Source organism: Leptidea sinapis, chromosome 9 (genome assembly GCF_905404315.1).
Source record: "Leptidea sinapis chromosome 9, ilLepSina1.1, whole genome shotgun sequence".
Taxonomy (NCBI): domain Eukaryota; kingdom Metazoa; phylum Arthropoda; class Insecta; order Lepidoptera; family Pieridae; genus Leptidea; species Leptidea sinapis.
Window position 1 is genome coordinate 528,289 of NC_066273.1, and position 20,953 is coordinate 549,241.

Consider the following 20,953-nt stretch of genomic DNA (forward strand, 5'->3'; position numbering starts at 1 on the left):
GTATTAATATATAAATGAAATATATTTAAAGTTAAGCAGAACATCTTTGCCTTGTAACAACTAAGGCAAGAGAATTATTGTTTATTTTATATTTAATTAACAAAATGGGTAAAAATTTCGATAATGATAAGCATACCTCTCATAAAATTTTACTAATATTCTCTGTGTCTTTGCATTGCATAAATATATATATTATTCTAATCATTTATTTGTTAAAGTGTTTATATATATATAATATGTTAATATATCATTTAACAATGTAAATCAGTAGAATCTTGTCAGAGTAACTCGTAGTGTTAATTCAAATATAATTAATTAGATACATATAAAAGATGATATAGCAATATTCTAATGATCATTAAAAATCAAAAAGAAAATAGCGAAATAAAAGTAGAGTTTCAGAGATGATATATGTCAGAGCTGATAGACGATAGAGTAATTTTGTGAATAGTATCCACAATGGACTATTACATCCCTAGCATCAAATGTGAAAACCCATATGCACGTCATAAAACTTTATAGATAATAAAATTGAAGTATTGAAAGCCATTACTTCGATAGCGTGAAATGTATCTAATATTGCTTTATTTCCAAATATTCGGGGTATATTGTTTTGAGTGTGAGAATTGCGGAGAAAAGCGGCGAAATATAATACCTTTACATGAATATGCAAGCTATCAGAGTAAAAACATGGATTACAGACGGAATAAAGACATTCATGCTGAGAAAGTGAATGGTGAGGTAAGATTGTAACATAGTACATTTAAGTAACAAAAGCTGTTTAAGTGTATTGTCGCTGTAAGATCACCCGTTACCCAAAAAGTGGGGAAAATTGGTAACGTCTTCATAAATGAAATAAGTTTTTAAATTAGTATGGTATTCTAATGCCATAGTTTTTTGTCTATTATTTTAAATATAATATTCAAATCAAATCAGATTTATTCAATTTGGTCAAGAATTTATTTAAATAAAACAATGGTTTTAACTTAGATATGAGAAGGAGCCAGAGTGTCGACGTAAGTTGCGTCCGACACCGGCGCCCTTTCCCCCTAAAAACCCCAATTATTACTTTAGGGAAATGCAGCCGATATTAATACAATCTTTGTGCTGCAGAAGAGGGTTTTTTGCGCTGTTTATAACCTAAGTAATCATTGAGAGAACATTTAAAGAAATAAATATATAGCTGTTGCCTCTCGATATATTCTATTTTATGAGTGAATATACATATGAATATAATCGAATTTTCAAGACACTGTGAAAATCATAATGTTAATACCAGTAACACATACAACTTGTTATGTCTGCTACTCGGTTAAGTCGAGTTATTAAGTCTGTTGTTAGGTGATGTATATGCTTTTATAAAATGATCCCTGATGATGAAAATACAAAACAAATGTACCTCATTTGGTACGAAATTAAATGGAATTGTGAAAATAGTTTTATAGTATAGTAACACAGACACAACAGATTAGGAATGGAGCGACCGCCCTTAGGTTATTTAAATAATAAATTTTAGTGTAACAAAATATTATTTTTTTTTAAATCCGCTGAGTTCCCTGCACCTGTTCTTCACAGGTCTGAAGCCATACATTTTTGAAAGGGCAAGTAATCATGTAAGTGATTTAAGATCCTATGTCAAATAAAAATATTTCAATAGGAAATGCAATTATTTCCCTTAGATTCTTTATTTTTTTTATTTATTGTCCAATTAGCACGGCATTGCCCATTTATACTAATTAGTAGAAACCCAAAAAGGAAAAATTATAAACAAAAAAGGATTATTAAAGAATAATTGAATAGATTAAAAAATTTAGATGATTTACTAATAATTTTAATTAACTAACGGTAAATTGAACTTAAGTAAGGAATTTAAAAATTGTACTTATTATTACGATTATTATAATAATCTAAAAATTAATAGAAACATTTTTAAGAAAATTATTTGATTTAATATTTTGTAAATTTTGAAATAATTATTTAATTAAAATTTGTTTCATATTTAATGTGTTTGTTTTAAATATATTTTTCTATTTATTGGTGTAGAAGTAGTTGCATAATATGCTTAAGATTTATATAACTGGCTATTACTTTATAGCCAACAAAAAACGTCACAAAATTATTTTTTCATGCATGTCTCATTGCCTGTAAGTATATACGCAATTATCATTTTTTTAAAGTATGTTATTATATTTTTAAGTCGATCTCGTTTCCCTACGAGATCGAATCAGAAATGAGGAGATCGGTAGGAGAACCAAAGTAACCGACATAGTGCAAATGATTGCGAAACTGAAGTGGCAGTGGGCAGATGGCCGTTGGGGCAGTAAGGTCCTCGAATCGCAACCACGTGCCGGTAGGCCCCCCACAAGAAAGACCGACGATCTGGTCAAGATCGTCGGAGTAGGTTGGATGAGGGCAGCGTAGGACCAATCGTCATGGTCATATTTGGGGGAGGCCTTTGTCTAGCAGTAGACGTCTTCCGGCTGAAATGATGATGATGATGATGTACAATAGATTGCTACTACAGCTATTATGTCACTGGCCTAGTCTAGACATAAACTATACTAGTACGAACACGATATATAAATCAAAACTACCGTTACTAAAACGAACCTCTCCCTTTTCATAAAATTAGTCTCTCTCAAGAATATTTCTATTATATCCACCGCAAAAGTTAAAGTCATTACAAAGTTTAATTCGTTTTCGCGTTCAGTCAAATTCTCGTCTTAATGAATTCCATTTACTCATTCATGATGACGCCAAATTTCTATAAAATCCCCATTACCTAATTACATTAAAATAAATTGAATGGATAATATTAATGAGATTGAAACAAGATGATGTCATTTTAAACTAAAGACATGTTAAATGAACACATGGGTAGAAGCTACTTAACCGTAATCATTAAAGAATATCAAGAATAAATCTAAAAATTTAAGTTTCTAATTCAAATTTTCAAATAAACAAATTAATAGTTATTTATACAACTGTTGTGTAATAAGGTGTATTAAAACACGAATGTGGGTTTATGAAAATAGTATCACATTAGTGTTTTAATACCAGAATTTTGCTGTTGCATACAAGAGTTTATCTACCCCCAGAATTGGAATCCTCTAAAAGATTCTGAAACACTTAGCGTACCGCTAACATTAAAACAGCCAGTCCTAGTAGTAACCTAATAACCTACTATTTTTAGAGCGCGCGACGTTCTGCTAGTGTGGAAAAACGAAAATTTCTTTTTTTTTTAATTCATACAGATACCACGCATCGAGCAATAAGAATGTGGCTGTCTGTTGAAACTCTTGGCGCATGAAGGGATCGATAAAAAAATCAAAGGAGTGATGTTTTGAAATTCAGTACAACATTACAACACTCGTTTTGGATGTGTAATGGTTATTAGGACATTGGGTGGTTTAATGTTGGCAATAAGCTTACTATTTCAGAATCTTTAATAGAGGATTTAAAGCATGGGTTTTAAAAACCAAATTTAAATCATCCTTATAAGAGCTGCTACTACTTATTCACCTACCTTCTAAACGGCTGCGGCGCAGCGTAGCAGGTGACAGCGCCTACTACGGGGTGCAATGTAGCAGTCAGCGCGTACTACGGCTTGGCGTAGTAGGTATTAGTGCCTACGCTAGCGCGTGGCTACTAGATTACTTACTTGCTCCGAATTGATTTATTTAGGTGAATTATGTATTTTTTATGATTCCGGTGAGCCTTCCTATATTCGCGCATTGGTCTGTGACACCGTGCGGTATTACAAAAATTGGCATGAATATAGCCATTTATTTAATGTGGCCATTGTAGCTCTACACTGTACTGAAATCTTTGAACCCGATTTTAGTCAATGCAAAGACATCAATTTTATTATTGTTTTTACTTGAAGATTTCCGCACGAATGTCAACACTATATTTTTCGTAATTTGGCAAAGGGCAATATTCTAAGGTCATTAGATAAAAGTATCTAACCAGGAACACCGGGATAATAAAATGTTCATACTAATAAATGGAGAACAGAATGGAATAATATAATTTATTATTGTATATAATTTAAGATGATTACTTATCCCAAGCCTATATTTTTTTGACTATAAATACCTCTACATTCAAAATACAAATAATTCAGACTATTCATACAATGAGCGGGCGTAACGTACATTTATATGGCAAAACAACGTTTGCCAGTACGGTACGGTACTTGTACTTGTACTTATCCTATATTATAACTACTTGAATGTTTGCAAACGAATCCACTAAACCAACATAATATTAAATATCTTAAATCAAGCCTACTATTATTGAAACTGGCTTTTGATGTTGTTTTATACTAAAAATTCTTAAGATATTTTTAACATTAACATAAACCCTATTTTTAATTTCTTAATAAACAAAAAATTCAAATAATTTTTACTCCGTAGATATAGGATCCAATAAATGTGAAAGTAAAGTGAAAAAGAGAGTGAAGATAGCGCTAAAGCTTATGAAAAACGGAAAATAAGGTTTTTGCTAATAAATTCACCATATAGAGACAAATAGCGCGTGAAACTTAATGAGATAAAAATAATTTATGAGAATATTCTTATGTATATCTTCGTAGCGAGTTCATTTATTCAAATTTCACCATCTCTATTAATATCCCTTATATAATTAATGTGAATGTAAGTTGGTATGTTACGCTTTTACGCCGGAGCTACTAAATCGATTTTGGTAAAATTTGGTACAGCGATAGACTAGAGTTTTCGAATGGACATAGGCTACATTTTCTCCCGGAAAAATCCATTGTTTCCGCGGGATTTGTGAAAAACTGAAATTCACGTCGATGAGCTATAACTATTCCAATAGTAGGCTTAGTTTGCCGTAGCAATCTTCCTCTAAATAAGATTCATATAATATGTTGGGAATGGGAGCGAAAACGGGAACCGGAACTGGAATAGTACATGGGGTAATCTTCACTCCCAAACTTGCGTATTATTATTAATAACCCTAAAGGGTTATTAAATAAATCATTTATCATCATTTCAATTAGATAAATCTACGCGGACGAAGTCGCGGGCATCAGCTAGTACTTCATAAAAGGAGTGCCGGAATTGTTAAGTGTATGTATTTTGTTAATACCTGAGAACTCTATTCCCACTTATATACAAATTCAAATATACCTTTTTCAATTAGGCTTTAACTAAGCCCTTTTGAACTGTCCCTATAAATATTTATTTTAAATTACTGAATTTACCATATTATTCGGGATAAGTAGAGCTCGTGAGAAGAACATACAAAAAACTCAACGGCCCCTCTTTTCAATCAGATAGAGCATTTAACAAGGCTGTAATATATATAACTAATTGGTTAGGTGCTGCATCTAATATATGAATTGTATTTAAATAATATCATATATTTCATAAAAAGTAATAAATAATAAACTGTAGAATAAATAATCATATATTGGCTTTAACCTTTAGAGCTTGAATTCATTTTGTATGTAAGGATGCTTCGTGAATCGTGATTACTTTTTTTTTCTGGAATAGGAGGACAAACGAGCGTACGGGTCACCTGGTGTTAAGTGATCACCGCCGCCCACATTCTCTTGCAACACCAGAGGAATCACAAGAGCGTTGCCGGTCTTTAAGGAAGGTGTACGCGCTTTTTTTGAAGGTACCCATGTCGTATCGTCTCGGAAACACCGCACAAGGAAGCTCATTCCACAGCTTTGTAGTACGAGGGAGAAAGCTCCTTGAAAACCGCACTGTGGAGGACCGCCACACATCCAGATGGTGGGGATGATATCCTAACTTGTGGCGTGTCGTGCGAAGGTGGAATTCGGCGGCAGGAATCAGGTTGAACAGCTCTTCGGAACGGGATTCTCCGGCTCTGGTAGAGCCGGTACCCTCCTGGGGTAATATCTTTTTACGGACCGCTTTCATATTTTGTTGGCGGGGGAGGGGGGGGGAGGAAGGGATGGCCTCCGGTCCTCGACACTAACTAACACGAACGACACGAACTATGCGAAACATAGCGGCACTAGGCAGCTACTTCACGCCAGTATTCTGTGCGAGTGTGGTAATTAACCCGGACCAGTCTGGCCTGATTGTGCTGACGTCATTAGACGGCAGCGTGACTCTCCCACTTCTAAAACTGTCATAACAAGTCTACCTGGCACCACAAGCAGCACCCGTTCACGAATTGACGCATGAACCATCCACCGTCCCCTTCGTACATTTTTGAGAGAAGGAGACGACCCGGCACACGATGCCTAATATTATAATTTTTTTCTGATCCCACATACAGTGTTTGACTAATATATAGTGGGATGAGTCACTGACAAACTAGTTACTAAATAAGTACACCCCTGAGTTCACAAACTCTCAAATATCGTGCTTAGCATTTTATCGATTTATTTAAGAAATCCGGACATTTGTCAGCTTTGAAGTGATTTTTTGAATGTACTGACTTAATATAACTTAATTAATGTAACACCATTAATTCTAACAGATTAAAAGTTCCTTAATTCGGGAATGTGATGGATTATAACAAACTTACTCCTACTATGTAGATCACCCTATTAAAAACTATTATAAGAAAAATTTAAACTTTTTTTCTATCACAATACATCCGTGTGAGTTCTAATTTTAAAATGTATTATAAAATTAAAAAGTGTGAACTGTATAAACTTTAAGACTAGATATAAACATAAAATTGCCATACCAAGCTAGCCTAGCGAAACTCTCTAAAAAAAAGCGATTCACTCGATTGTATGAAACGTGCAGTCATTGATAGATTGACAGGTGACGGCTGTAATCTTGTAAGAAACGGAGATAGCCGAAACCCACTACGTTTCAAGCAACTGTTCGCATTCACACTTAGCCGGATTATACTTCGTTGCCATATTGTAATTACTGTTTCAAACATATGTCAAATGACTGCACGTTTCATACTTAACAAAATTTCAATTTTTACTTAGGCAGTCCCGCCTTTTATTACATAGTATTTACATCCTCTTTGCACCCAATTTTAGAACTAGTTAGTTACGCAATTAAGTAAATTTTGGGAGATTCTGTTAGATTCTATATAAACTTCCCACGATCAGAACAGAATTGCCTGACAAAAGATTCAAGACACATGTAAGAATTGTTTTGATTGCAAGGGGTTATTATAATATTAAAGAGCCTATATTGAGGATGAGGATGACAGATGATACATTGTACACAGAGTAATGGAAGGTGCATTCTGAAAATAAACAGAAAACACTAAATTAAAAATGAGTCCATACTACAGAAAACAAAAGCTTCAGATGCACTGACACGAGCCCTGAAGCTTAAGTGGCAATGGGCAGGACATATTTCACGATACACATGAAATGGACCAACATAAGGCACATTTGCACACTCTTCATTAAGAGTCGGCAGACCAACCAGACGGTGGACTGATGACATATAAGAGATTAGTAGGAAATATGCATAAAAACAAAAATAGAATACTATGGAAAAAACTGGTGGAGGCCGTTACTTTAACGAGATCCACAACTCAAAGAAATAGAAGGCTCAGGATTTTTGGCTCCTCGAACACATCCAAATGGCTAAAGATTCCGTATTAGAGCAGATCCCCACTGCAGAGATCGTGTTTCTAGGTGATTTTAACGCCCACTACGCCGAATGGCTAGGCTCACGTACCACCGATCATGCAGGGAGATCTGTTCACGACTTCGCCTTAGCATATGGTCTGACGCAACTGGTTATTGCGCCAACGCGAATCCCAGATGTGCAAGATCATACACCTTCACTGTTGGACCTTCTGTTGACCTCACATCCGGACGGCTACCTAGTTTCCGTTGACCCTCCTCTGGGATCGTCGGACCACTGCCTGATCCGGAGCATCGTGCCAATCTTGCGCCTAACACGGCCCCGCTTCTTAGGCTGTCGCCGCGTGTGGCACTATAGGTCAGCAGAATGGGACGAGATGCGGTGCTTTTTTGCATCCTACCCGTGGAGGCAGATCTGTTTTTCGCTGGGAGATCCAGATGCCGCTGCTGACGCTGTTGCTGATGTGGTACTGCAAGGTATGGAACTCTTCATTCCATCCTCCTCTGTGCCTATCGGTGGCAGGTCCCAACCATGGTTTGACCGCTCCTGCAAAATGGCCTCTCGCCGAAAGCAGGAGTGCTATCAGGCTTGGGTCAATGCGGTGGTATCTAAGGGTGTGAATTCCAGCGAACTTAAAAAACACTTCAATCATGCCTCCAGGTCCTTCAAAAGAGTTATTGCTGACGTGAAGTCGAAGCACATTGGCAGAATTGTCGAGAGACTTGCACGCCTTCCCTCGGGAACTCGTGCGTTCTGGTCGCTCGCCAAGGCTGTCCAAGGAAACTTCTGCCAGCCAGCCATTCCGCCACTGCACAGGGATGATGACTCGTTGGCCCATGACGCGAAAGAGAAAGCTGATCTCCTGGGCTCGCGTCCAACTCGACTCTGGATGACCAAGGTGCACCGACACCGCATATTCCGCGGTGCGATTCATATATGCCGGAGGTAAAAATCCGGCATAGTGCCGTGCTTAAGGCGCTTCTCACCTTGGACATTCACAAATCGAGCGGGCCCGATGGCATTCCCCCGATAGTGCTGCGGACATGTGCTCCGGAACTGGCGCCGGTCCTTACCCGTCTTTTCCGGCTCTCCTACTCATCAGGCGTAGTCCCGAAATTATGGAAGGCGGCTTTAGTGCACCCGATCCCTAAGAAAGGTGTACGCTCAGATCCGTCCAACTACCGCTCCATTGCCATTAGCTCCATTTTCTCCAAAGTAATGGAGTCGATCATCAACCACCAGCTCTTGGGATACCTAGAGGGGCACCAGCTGATCAGCGACTGCCAGTTCGGTTTCCGTCAGGGTCGCTCAGCTGGTGATCTTCTTGCATACCTCACCCATAAATGGGCGCAAGCGGTTGAGTCGAAGGGAGAGGCGTTGGCGGTGAGTTTGGACATAGCGAAGGCCTTTGATCGGGTGTGGCATAAAGCGCTTATAGCGAAACTGCCATCCTATGGGCTTCCCGAGAAGTTGTGCAAATGGGTCACTAGCTTTTTGGCTGATCGGAGCATCAAGGTTGTTATCAACGGTGCATGCTCCGACTTAAAACCCATAAACTCTGGTGTCCCGCAAGGCTGTGTGCTATCCCCCACGCTGTTTCTTCTGCATATCAATGATATGCTGCAAATCAGCAATATTCATTGCTATGCGGACGACAGCGAGGGGTATGTTTCCTACACCGGCCGTGTCAACATGTCCCGGGATAGCGTCGACGAGAACCGGATTAAACTTGTGTCTGAAATCGAGACTATGCTTTGCAAAGTCTCGGAATGGGGCCGACAAAATTTAATCCAAATCAACCCCAAGAAGACACAAGTTTGTGCGTTCACCACTAAAAAGTCTCCCTTTGTCGTATCCCCTCGATTCGAGATCACTCCTCTAACTGCCACAGCCTGTATTGGCATACTTGGCGTCGATATATCGAGCGACGTTCAGTTCCGTGGTCACTTGGAAGAGAAGGCCAAACTGGCCTCTAAAAAGCTTGGTGTACTCAGTACGGCGAGACAGTACTTCACTAAAAGCCACCGCCTGCAACTTTATAAGGCGCAAATTCGGCCTCACATGGAGTACTGTTCTCACCTCTGGGCGGGTGCTCCCCAGTACCAGCTTCTTCCATTTGACCGCATACAACGAAGAGCGGCTCGAATCATCGACGATCAAGTCATCTCCGATCGGCTTGATTCTCTAGCATTGCGTAGAGATGTGGGTTCTCTCTGCATCTTCTACCGCATTTATCACGGGGAGTGCTCAGAGGAGCTGTTCGGGTTAATTCCAGCGGCCGAATTCCACCATCGGACATTACGTGCAAAGTACCATCCGCATCACGTAGACGTCTGGCATTCTACAACCGCGCGTTTTGTTCGAAATTTCTTGCCTCGCAAAGCCACTTTGTGGAATCAACTACCGGCAGCGGTCTTCGCGAACAGATACGACTTAGGGACCTTCAAGAAAAAAGCATACTCCCACCTTAAAGGCCGGCAACGCATTTCTTGACACACCTGTTGTTGCGGATGTCCATGGGTGGTTGCCTCACCTCTCCCCATCCCGTGAGCCTCTTGCCCATTTGCCCCCTCTCATATAAAAAAAAAGCATAAGCAACAAGTTATGGATCAAAATGAGGCTTTATTATTATTATATTGAGGATGAAGAAGTTTGGCATACGATTCCTTGCATATGTTGTCAAGATGCAAGAGACATCATATATTATCACTCCGTGAGCGACGCAAAATAGCTGATATTCTATTCTCAACAAAGATTGCACAATGTCACGTTGACGCTCCCCATCTTCTCTCAAATAACTCTTAATATTCCCAGAATCTCCGCAAGACATCCTAAATATTTACATATACCCCATTGTGCGACAAATTCCAGACAAAACTCATTCTTCTCAAGAGCATCTCACTACCCAAATAATTTTAAAATCTTAAAAGGCTTTCCTGATTTTGATTTGTTTAATGCATCCACAAATTCTATCAGATCAAAAATTACTAAAAACTGGTTTAATGTGTTTCCCTAACTGTTACTATAAACAATTTAACGTAGTGTTTAAATTTTCGTTCAACATAATAAATGTAACCTCAACATATTTTAAATAATACTTGTATAAATAAAAAATTAAAAAATTTGTACCTGTATTATGCTATGTGTTATTAGAATCAATATGCGAAAACTTTTAAATAGTGTAAAATGTTCACACTATTGTATAGTAATCAAGTTAGTGTAACACTTTGTTAACGTTGAATTTAACCATTCATTTATGTAACCGCAATTAAATATTACTTCCCATAGCCATGACTAGATGGCTCTAGTACTGTTGTACAATTGTTTTAAAACACGCTATTAGTATTTAATGCAAATGTGTTAGTATTTAATTAAATATCCAATAAATCAAGATTCTTGTCTCGGCCCTCGCGCCGAGCAGACTACTACACGCGCCTGTGCTCACGCTCCGCTACGCTACGCAGCTCCGCTACGTGTGGTACGAGGTATACTACGCCAAGTTCGACTGGTTACGTCGAATTCGTTCCGGCCCGCAGCTTTTTTACAGCAATTTTTATTGTAGTAAGTGAGTTGCGTGCCATCGCGGTTGAGCTGAAGGATACCTAACGGTGACAACTAACTCGGCTAACGTTGACCCGGTGCGTTTCTCAGGCCTCCTGACCTGAGAGAAACCGGACGACCCGATCCCATTGCACTTGGGCTTTCCCAAGGGTGACGGTTCGCGGCTATAACCATTAGGGATAGCCGCGCCACTTCCAACCCTCGTTGCTCCCTGCCCTCGGCGGGGAGGCTTCATCAGTATGGCTCCATCAGCGGACCTTCTTAACGCCCTTATAGCCCAGTTTGTGGCTTCGCTTAATGCCGCAAATATCCACGTCGACCACACACTAGTCAATAGCTTCAACTCCTCCGCGGTCAACACTCAAAGTCGGCCCCTTGCTGACTCCCCCGCGTCCCCCGATGAGCCCTCCGCTCACAAATCTACTTCCGAGGACATGGAGTTCTCCGACTCCACCTCCTGCGGCCGAAAGCGGCCAGTCCAGTCCTCCTCTGAGGACTCTCTCCTCAGAGACCTCGGGCAAGCTAATGTCTCTCGACATTAGCTTGCCCGAGGTCTCTGTCACCTCATCTATGAAGCCAGCCACGCGCTGCACGCCTGTCCTCCCTGCAAATAAGCCCCCACCGCCTATCTTCATACGAGACAAGGCAAAGTGGACTTATGTTGCACAGCTCTGCGCCGACAAAAAGGTGCAATACACCCGAGCTACAAACACGGGTGAAGCCATCCGCGTAGTCGTCCCGACTACGGAGGACTTCCGAGTCCTCACTCGCCTCCTCACTCATAAGAGTGTTGCTTACCACACCTATGCGCTCCCGGAAGAGCGCAAAGTGAAAGCCATTCTACGTGGCGTCCCGTATGAGCTCCCCAGTGAGGTCATCCTAGAGGACCTGACCAAGCAAGGGTTCAAGGCCGAGGCTGTACACAAAATGTACAGCCGTTCCGGCAGGAAATACCCACTGGCTCTGGTTATCCTTACCAATGTCCCCGAGTCGAGGGAAATCTTCAAGAGAGAGCTCATCGTATGTGGGCTCTCTAACATCCGTGTAGAAGCTCCACACAGACGGGGCTTCCCAGGGCAGTGCCATCGCTGCCAGCTTTATGGCCACGCAGCTGCAAACTGCTCAGCCCCGCCTAGGTGCGTCAAGTGCCTAGAGCCTCATACAACCAAGGAGTGCAAACGCACCCGCGATGCGGAGACTCCTCCCGCTTGCGTCCTTTGTGGGCAGGAAGGACATCCCGCGAACTACCGCGGATGTCCCCGCGCCCCTCGTCCCTCAACATCGAAGCCTGCTAAGAAGCAGTCTTCAAAACCAGGGCCACCTCCGGCCACTGGCACGAACTTCCCTCTACTGAGGAACAGGCCAACCGGGCCTTTACTCTCCACTTCTTGGAGACAAGCAGCCCCGGTCTCCCAGACATCCAATGTCAATTCCCGCCCCGTGCAAGTCACCCCGAGTGGCCGCAGATGGGCAACACCTACTCAACCAGACTCAGGAGTGCAAAACCCCCTGAGTTTCTTGAAGAATGGAGAATTCGATATTAAAGAATTCAACATTCTCGCCAACAAATTCAAATCAGCTAGGTCTCCACATGAGCGCCTTATTGCGATGATAGAGCACCAAGACCTGGTGAATTCTATGTATTAATGTCCCAATCGCGTAACGCTTCATCACAAAACATGGGGCGAGTGAAGCCTCAGGGCTTATCACTTGTCTCATTCAATACGCGCGGCCTGCGCACCAACCTCCCAGAGATTAAGGAATTTGTTCGCAATAAGGACATCGACCTATTGCTTATCCAAGAAACATTCCTTAAACCCGACGCTTCAAAGGGATTATCGATCCCTTCCTATTCTCTTGTACACAATGGCAGAGCCGACGACCGTCGTGGCGGAGGCACAGCCATTTACTACAAGAGATCCCTTCATTGCTCGCAAATCGCTACTCCAGTGCTTACCAACATGGAAGCAACCGTCTGTCAGTTGGGCATGTCAGGTCATCCGTCTCTGATCATAGCCTCAATCTACCTCCCTACTCTCAAGATCCCTCTCCAGAGCGACCTTGAGACTCTCCTCTCTCTAGGTGACTCGGTCATCTTGTTTGGGGATTTCAACTCCAAACACGCTGACTGGAAGTGCCTATCCACAAACGGGAATGGCATCAAGCTCCGCCGTCTAATTAGGTCTATGGACTTAGACGTCCTAAGTCCCACCTCTCCAACACACTACCCGGATAACGTAGCACACTCTCCCGATATTTTAGACATCGCCTTGGTCAAGGGTGTCGCTCTTAATTTAAGGGCGATTGAACCACTCGATGACCTGGGCTCCGACCATCGTCCAGTCTCCCTCAAGCTCGGGCCCCATGCCCCCACCCCTACCACCACACACCCTAAAACCCTCACCAACTGGGAGGGTTATAGGGAATCTCTTGCATCAACTTGATGCCCACAATTCACCGTATGCAATCTCGTCCAACTATTTCGATAGTACGGATAAGATTGACATCACGGTAAAAGCACTTACTCAAACAGTGCAGTCCGCTCTCCATGACAACGAGCGGGTGGTTAAGGTTAACAGCCATAAGCTCCCGCTTGATGTCATGAACCTCATTAGAGCCAAGAATGCAGCTCTCAGAAGAGCCGCCAAGTACCCAACGCCCAACGTGTCAACGGTCACGCGCTAACTTCCTTCAGAGCCAAGTTAGGTTACGTCTCTCCGAATCGAGGAATTCCAATTGGGATTCACTCATGGAGAACATATCTCCTTCACACCAGGCGTATTACAAAGTGGCGAAAGCCCTTCGTACTGACGCAATATTCCACACTCCGCCTTTGATACGCCCCGACGGCAGTACAGCTTTCGAGGACAGGGATAAAGCGGAGTGTTTTGCTGAAAGCATTGCTTCACAATGCTCACCCAGCACTTCTTCTTTTGAACCCCTCCACGTAGCGTCGGTGGAGAATGAGGTCAGCCGTCTGAACTCAATGCCTCTCACCGACGATCCCATTTCAACTTCTGTAGAGGAGGTTAAATCCATCATCCGTGGATTAAAACCTCGCAAAGCTCCAGGAGCCGACGGTATTTCCAACCTGGCGCTCAAACACTTCCCCGAGCAGGTGATCTTCTTTCTTGTCCTCCTCTTCAACGCCTGCCTCGACCACTGCTTCTTTCCAACCGCTTGGAAAGAGGCCATAGTTATAGGGATCCCTAAACCAGGAAAACCCCTCAATATCCCCTCCAACCATCGCCCCATCAGCCTCCTCAAGGCTATGGGGAAAGTCTTTGAACGGGTTATTCTGTTCCGTATGAGAAAGCATCTCTTTCCAACAGACGGCCCTCCCTTAATAATAAATCAACAATTCGGCTTTCGTGCTAAACACTCTTGTCCTCAGCAAGTCCACCGCATTGTAGAGTACATCTACAGCGGGTTCTATCCCAAACGTAAGAAGACAATCGCTGTCTTCTTCGACGTCGCCAAGGCTTTTGACAAAGTCTGGCACGAAGGCCTAATATATAAACTCCACGCTCTAGGCCTCCCATCCCGATTAGTCCTCATAGTAGCTTCTTATCTTCATAAACGTACCTTTCGTTTCAGACACGAAGGTGTCCTCTCCTCCCCTCGCCTGCTCACGGCTGGGGTACCACAGGGCTCAGTGCTCTCACCACTTCTATACATATCGTATACCAACGATATTCCCATCCCTAGAAATGGAGTCCAACTCTCTCTTTTCGCTGACGATACCGCTCTCTACGATACGAGAGGACTGAAGATATCTGTTGGGACCAGTCCCAACAGATATCTTCAGTCCTCTCCAGGCTCCAACGCTCAGTTAATGAGCTAGGTGACTGGTTTAGGAAATGGCGTATTGAGGTCAACCCGGATAAAAGCTCCGCAGTCCGTTTTGATTTTAAGCGCAGACGCTTCTGCCGGGATCGACCCATTCATCTATTAGGCTCCCCTATCCCCTTCAGGTCCACAACCAAGTACTTGGGTGTGACCCTCGACTCCCAACTCACCTTCAGGCCTCACGTCAAGAAGGTGACCGGAACCGCCCGCTTCTATCTGTACCACCTAAACAGTATGTTAGGTAGGCACAGTAAAATGTCTATTAGGAACAAGCGAACACTCTTCAAGGTTTGCATTCGACCGGTTATGACTTACGCCGCTCCAGTTTTCGCTAATGCGAAACCCAATATTATAGACAAACTACAAACAGTTCAATCCATTTTCTGCCGTAAGGCTGTCAATGCCCACTGGTGTGTTAGAAACGCAGACCTTCACCGGGACTTAGAGCTCCCCACCATCCAACAACACCTTAAGTGCTTGTCTGAAACTTTCTTTAAGTCCTCAGACAATCACCCAAATCCCCTGATTAAGGAGGCAGCGGATTATACCGCCTCCCCTCCTTCACGTTATCAAGTCAGGAGGCCCAGACACGCCCTCTCCGATCCCCCTAACAAACTCTCGTCTGACCTGGAACGCCTCTTGGCATCCGGGGACAATCAGACGCATTTAGATTCACCTCTATTTTGTGATCATCCTTCTGATGTGACTAGTCCCAATTAGATAGCACCCTCTGTGCAATATCCCAGCGGAAACTCCATAGGGAGTGCCGCTTGCGCCTCTCTCTCCCCATGAGAAGGTCGCCTTCGATGTAGGCTTAGAGGGCACCTGCCCAAAGCCAACTGCAGGTGGTGTTTAGTGGGTAGGCACCTAGGTTTTCACGTGAGTCCCACATAACCAACGCAGACTTAGGCTGCGTTGGTATGCATGAGCATTCACCACCTCCCTCCCGTCGTTATCCCGGAGGGTAGCCCATTCCCTTGCTTGGGCGCAAAAAAAAAAAAAAAAAAACCTATAAATCGACGTTCTACCTAAAGCGAACCTGTGGTGGTATAATTTTAGTGTAGAACTGAATTCCATTCCCCTTCACCCCCTCCGGCTTCCTTCATGGTGCTTCGAGCCGGATCTGCATATAGACGGAGCCAGCTTTTTGTGAGATTCTTGCGGGCAGTGGGTTGCTGCCGCAATCACAAGTGAGAGCCTAGCCATCCGGCTAAGTGTCCGCCAGTATCCTCGTGGGAGGAGACTGTCAGGTGAGCAAGCAGCCGGGAGCGTTCGTGTCTGGATGGAAGGGACGTGGTGGAATTGCAGCAACGTTAGGATCCGAGAAGAAAGTTACTCTTGGAAGATCACGAGATAAGTGGTGTGGTGAAATCCTGAGTAAAAAGCTATATTTACACTACTAGTGAAGTGAAAAGTTGAAAGAATATTATTTGCTTTGCAATATTGATCTTTAAATCTTATCGTTCTGGAACTTTAACTATTCTTACATCGTGTTTGAACTAAGAATTATTTGTTTTGAAAATTTACTTTGTGTTCTGGGACCAATTTGGAACTTTAAGTTTTAGCAATAAGGACTTAGTTAATTTTAATTGCATGTTAGTTTAGACTTAGAATAATTTTGTAAAATCTGATGATACGGGGAACCTATGCCCGATTTTTCTTCGGTTAAAGAGTGTTCAAACACTTAGAAAAATTTCATCAATTTTATTTGAAACGTAGAATATTTTTTTGAATTTTTAACTTTTTAATTTTTTGTGTACAATGGAATCTACAATTAATTTACAAATAGATTTACAATCAAGAGTATATAGGGCTCACAGTAACTTTAAAAAATCTCCTAAAGATTGGATATCTAAGGAATACCTTGAAGGGAGATTAGAAGCTTTAAATTCACTATGGTTAAAGTTCGAAGAAGGTCATAATGAATTGATCTCTAAATATAATTCAAAAGAGTTAAAACTTAAAAATTATAATCCGGATGATGTATACGATAAGACAGAAGACGTGTTTATAGAATACAAAAGTGATTTAAAACAAACACTTTCAGGCTTTAATACACAAATCGAAGAATCTAAATGTAATTCTAGCTCTAGTAAAAATCAAAGTTTTGTAAAATTGCCAAAAATTAATATCCCTACTTTTTCTGGAACCTACTCTGAATGGTCTTCTTTCCAAGATTTGTTCAGTTCACTTATTATTAATAACTGTTCATTAAGCAATGTTCAAAAATTGCACTACCTAAAAAGTTCGTTGCTCGGCGAAGCTGAACAATTGGTAAGGCACATTCCTATACAGGAATGTAATTTTGAAAGGTGTTGGGAATTGTTGGTTGAGAGGTACAACAACAAAAGACATATTTCTCACCACATGTTGAAACGATTGTTTAGCCAAAAGAATTTATTAGTGGAGTCTGCAAATGGGCTAAAAGATTTAATAAATACCACAAACGATTGTTTGGCATCCCTTAATAATATAGGCATTGATACATCCAGTTGGGATATTATAATTATACATATCTTAACATTAAAATTGGACACAGAGTCAAGGCGTCAGTGGGAATTCAATGTAACTAAACTGACTAATGATTTGCCTACCTATAAAGAATTTAAATAGTTTTTAACTAATAGATTTAAAGCGCTTGAATTTTTAGGTACCACGCCAATTTCAGGGCATAGCCAATTAGCTAAGGTAAAATCGCTGCATATGACGTGATGTCGATTTGCCCATTCTGTAAGTCTGATCACAAATTACTATTATGTAAAAAATTCCAAAATCTACCAGTAGACTCTCGTCGCAAATTTGTTTTACAAAATAATATTTGTTTTAATTGTATGGGTAGCAACCATTCGGCCAAACACTGTCGCTCAAATATTAAATGTCGCATATGTAAGCGAAGGCACCACGCGATATTACATCCCACGGGATGTAACAATCCCAATATAAATAAGAATGAAACGAGTGGGTGTGTTGCCACTGTTTCAGAAGTGAATACAACCGACTCTACGCAAGTGGTCTCCTGTTTTTCTACGGACAAGGTACAACAACAAGTCTTACTCGCCACGGCGATTGTGAAGGCTATGTCCCGACACGGAGGCAGTCATGATGTTCGTGCACTTTTAGATCAAGGATCACAATGTTCGTTCGTAACTGAATCAACAATGCAGTGCCTAGGCTTAAAGAAAATGCCAATAAGGAGCAAAATAACCGGCCTAGGAGGAAACAGAAATGTAATGTCAAAGGCAATGGTTAGCATCGACATACAGTCCCGGATTGATTCCAACATAATCATGCCGGTGAAGGCTTACGTTTTAAAAAACATAACCTCTCTTCTTCCAACAAGAAGAGTGGAAGCCTTGGATTGGGAAGAACTTCAGAATTTGAAGCTGGCTGATCCAGATTTCAATACACCTAACCGTATTGACCTTTTGTTAGGCGCAGAAGTGTATTGTCAAATACTTCGGGATGGAGTGAAAAAAGGGCCAGTTGGTACGCTTGTGGCGCAAGCAACCAATCTGGGCTGGATATTATCTGGAGTGGTGAACTCAGAAGTAACAGCTTCAAAAGACATAGCTGAAATGAGACGAAAACCAAAAAACGTAGAAGATCTGGAAGTGGTAAAAGCACATTTTGATAAGATTGATAAACGGTTTGCAATAAATTATTAATTAGGCATAAATGGACTCATCAAGACTTACAAGTGAATCTCGGGAATGTAGTAGTGATTAAGGAGGACAATTTACCTCCATGTAAATGGTTGTACGGACGAATAATTGCTACCCATCCCGGTGAAGACAATATTGTTCGAGTAGTTACTCTCCAAACGAAAAATGGCATTCTTAAAAAGCCTGTCTCAAAATTGTGTATTTTACCTGTCGATAAGTAATATAATATAATATTAAGTTTAAGAAAATTGTAATTTTAAAGATATATGTTTTAAAATTTTAAGGGTTCCTATAATGTTTATATTTGTAGATTGCTATGTGTTTTTAAGTTCAACTATTTTATGTAAAATTTTGATTTAAGATGTCTTATGTAATCAACTGTGTAATAAGTAGTTGAATAAGAAATAAGCTAGGTCATGGTGGGCGGCATGTATGTTCACTTTTAAACACACACTCACACTAGTAAAGGGACAAAGTCTACTTTGCCCTTGGTAGGCGGTATGTTAACGTTGTATTTAACCATTCATTTATGTAACCGCAATTAAATATTACTTCCCATAGCCATGACTAGATGGCTCTAGTACTGTTGTACAATAGTTTTAAAACACGCTATTAGTATTTAATGCAAATGTGTTAGTACTTAATTAAATATCCAATAAATCGACGTTCTACCCAAAGCGAACCTGTGGTAGTATAGTTTTAGTGTAGTACTGAATTCCATTCCCCTTCACCCCCTCCGGTTTCCTTCACACTGTAAGTTTTCCAAATAAAATAAAATAAAAATATCGCGAGTCTCTGCGACCCCGTAGCATCCACTACTTACCCACGTATTTTTAATTACTTATGTTAATTACTTAATAGCGCACTTTTTTTGTAAACATTTTATGACTATTTACAAATGCTTTTATGAGTTTACATAATTATATTTTTTTTTTTTCATATTCATTTTCAAAATTACCTTAAATATTTCTTACACCATGTATATAAATTTTGTCTTGACTCCATTAAGTCCATTATGATTTTAACTGTTTCTTTCAAAATTTTCATTAGTTCAATTTCCTCTCGGCAAAGCAATCAAGAATAAGAATTATTAGGCAAGCTATGTATTATGAGTTAATGGAATTCATTAAGACTGTTCAACTTGTGAAAGTATTTGATTGAACGCGAGAACGAATTTAACTTTTTAATGCGTTTTACTTTTGCAATAGCTATCGAAATAATCCACATTGGTATAATAATGCCATTTGAGAACGAAGTTTTAGACCGAATTAAGAATTATTCTAAATGGCTTACTTTTAAGCTGTTTTTAAGTTCCTTATACGGACCTCTAATTAATTAATTTAAAATGATTTGTCTTTATCATTATGTAATATTATTACATGTCAATCTATGAAGTGTCAATAGACAATTATTATATACCTACAGACTTACTTACTTAGATAACTTATAACATCTAGATAGAGCATCTTTCTGCTAGACAACCGAAGAAAACAGGCGGGATTTATTACTTTAGTACAAATTACGTCTTACACAAACGATTTGTATGTCACTTAGTGTGTTCGGGGAAAAAATTTTTTTTTTCTTAGCTTTACCCAATATTTGGTAAAATGCTATTTTTATAATAGGTACATCTAGATTCAAGACTATATTTCCAAGAGATAAGAATAATTATAATAATAGTTTGACTAGTTTTTGTTGATATATATTCGAGTTAAAATAGCGTCCATTTAAATTTAATAAGGGCTTTGAAGCGTCGTTTCCTTTGTCTGTTTTTTACTATTTATTTAGTTTGGAATTGTTGAAATATGTTTACTTTACTTGACAAACTATCGTAAAATATATTTCATTAGTCATTTGTCCAAATATAGCATAGTTACATTTTATATCATACACAAGCGATCTCGCACTCCAAGGTCGTTCAAGGGCAATCAATTCTTTCGGAATGAATATCTCGAATAAATTATTACTATGAAAGCATGTATGTTTCAGTTTTGTTTTAGAAAGAACATATAAAGTTAATTATAAATCCAAAAACACTTATAAATAAAACCAATTGTTTTCATTGAAAATACTCATTTATTCTAAAATATAACGGTTTTTAAACTGTCTGTCGTGTGTGTAAAATAATATGAATAATTTATGCATGATCTTATAGCTTCTTTCGATAGCTTTATGCTAGTATATATACATTATACATGAAATTATCCTTACTATAAGGATTCTTTTGCTACACCTAAAATAATAAAAAAGAGTTACACTCACTCAGTCCACTCCATAATGCTTTAGTTTAAGAGTAAAGTTTCGTGG

General features: G+C 40.3%; 1 protein-coding gene across 1 annotated transcript in view; it reads right to left on the reverse strand.

Annotated features, from left to right (window-relative positions):
- The window catches only part of LOC126965867 (uncharacterized), a 61,510-nt gene that overhangs the window by 30,652 nt on the left and 9,905 nt on the right, over positions 1-20,953 (reverse strand). The gene's annotated exons all lie outside the window — the stretch shown is intronic.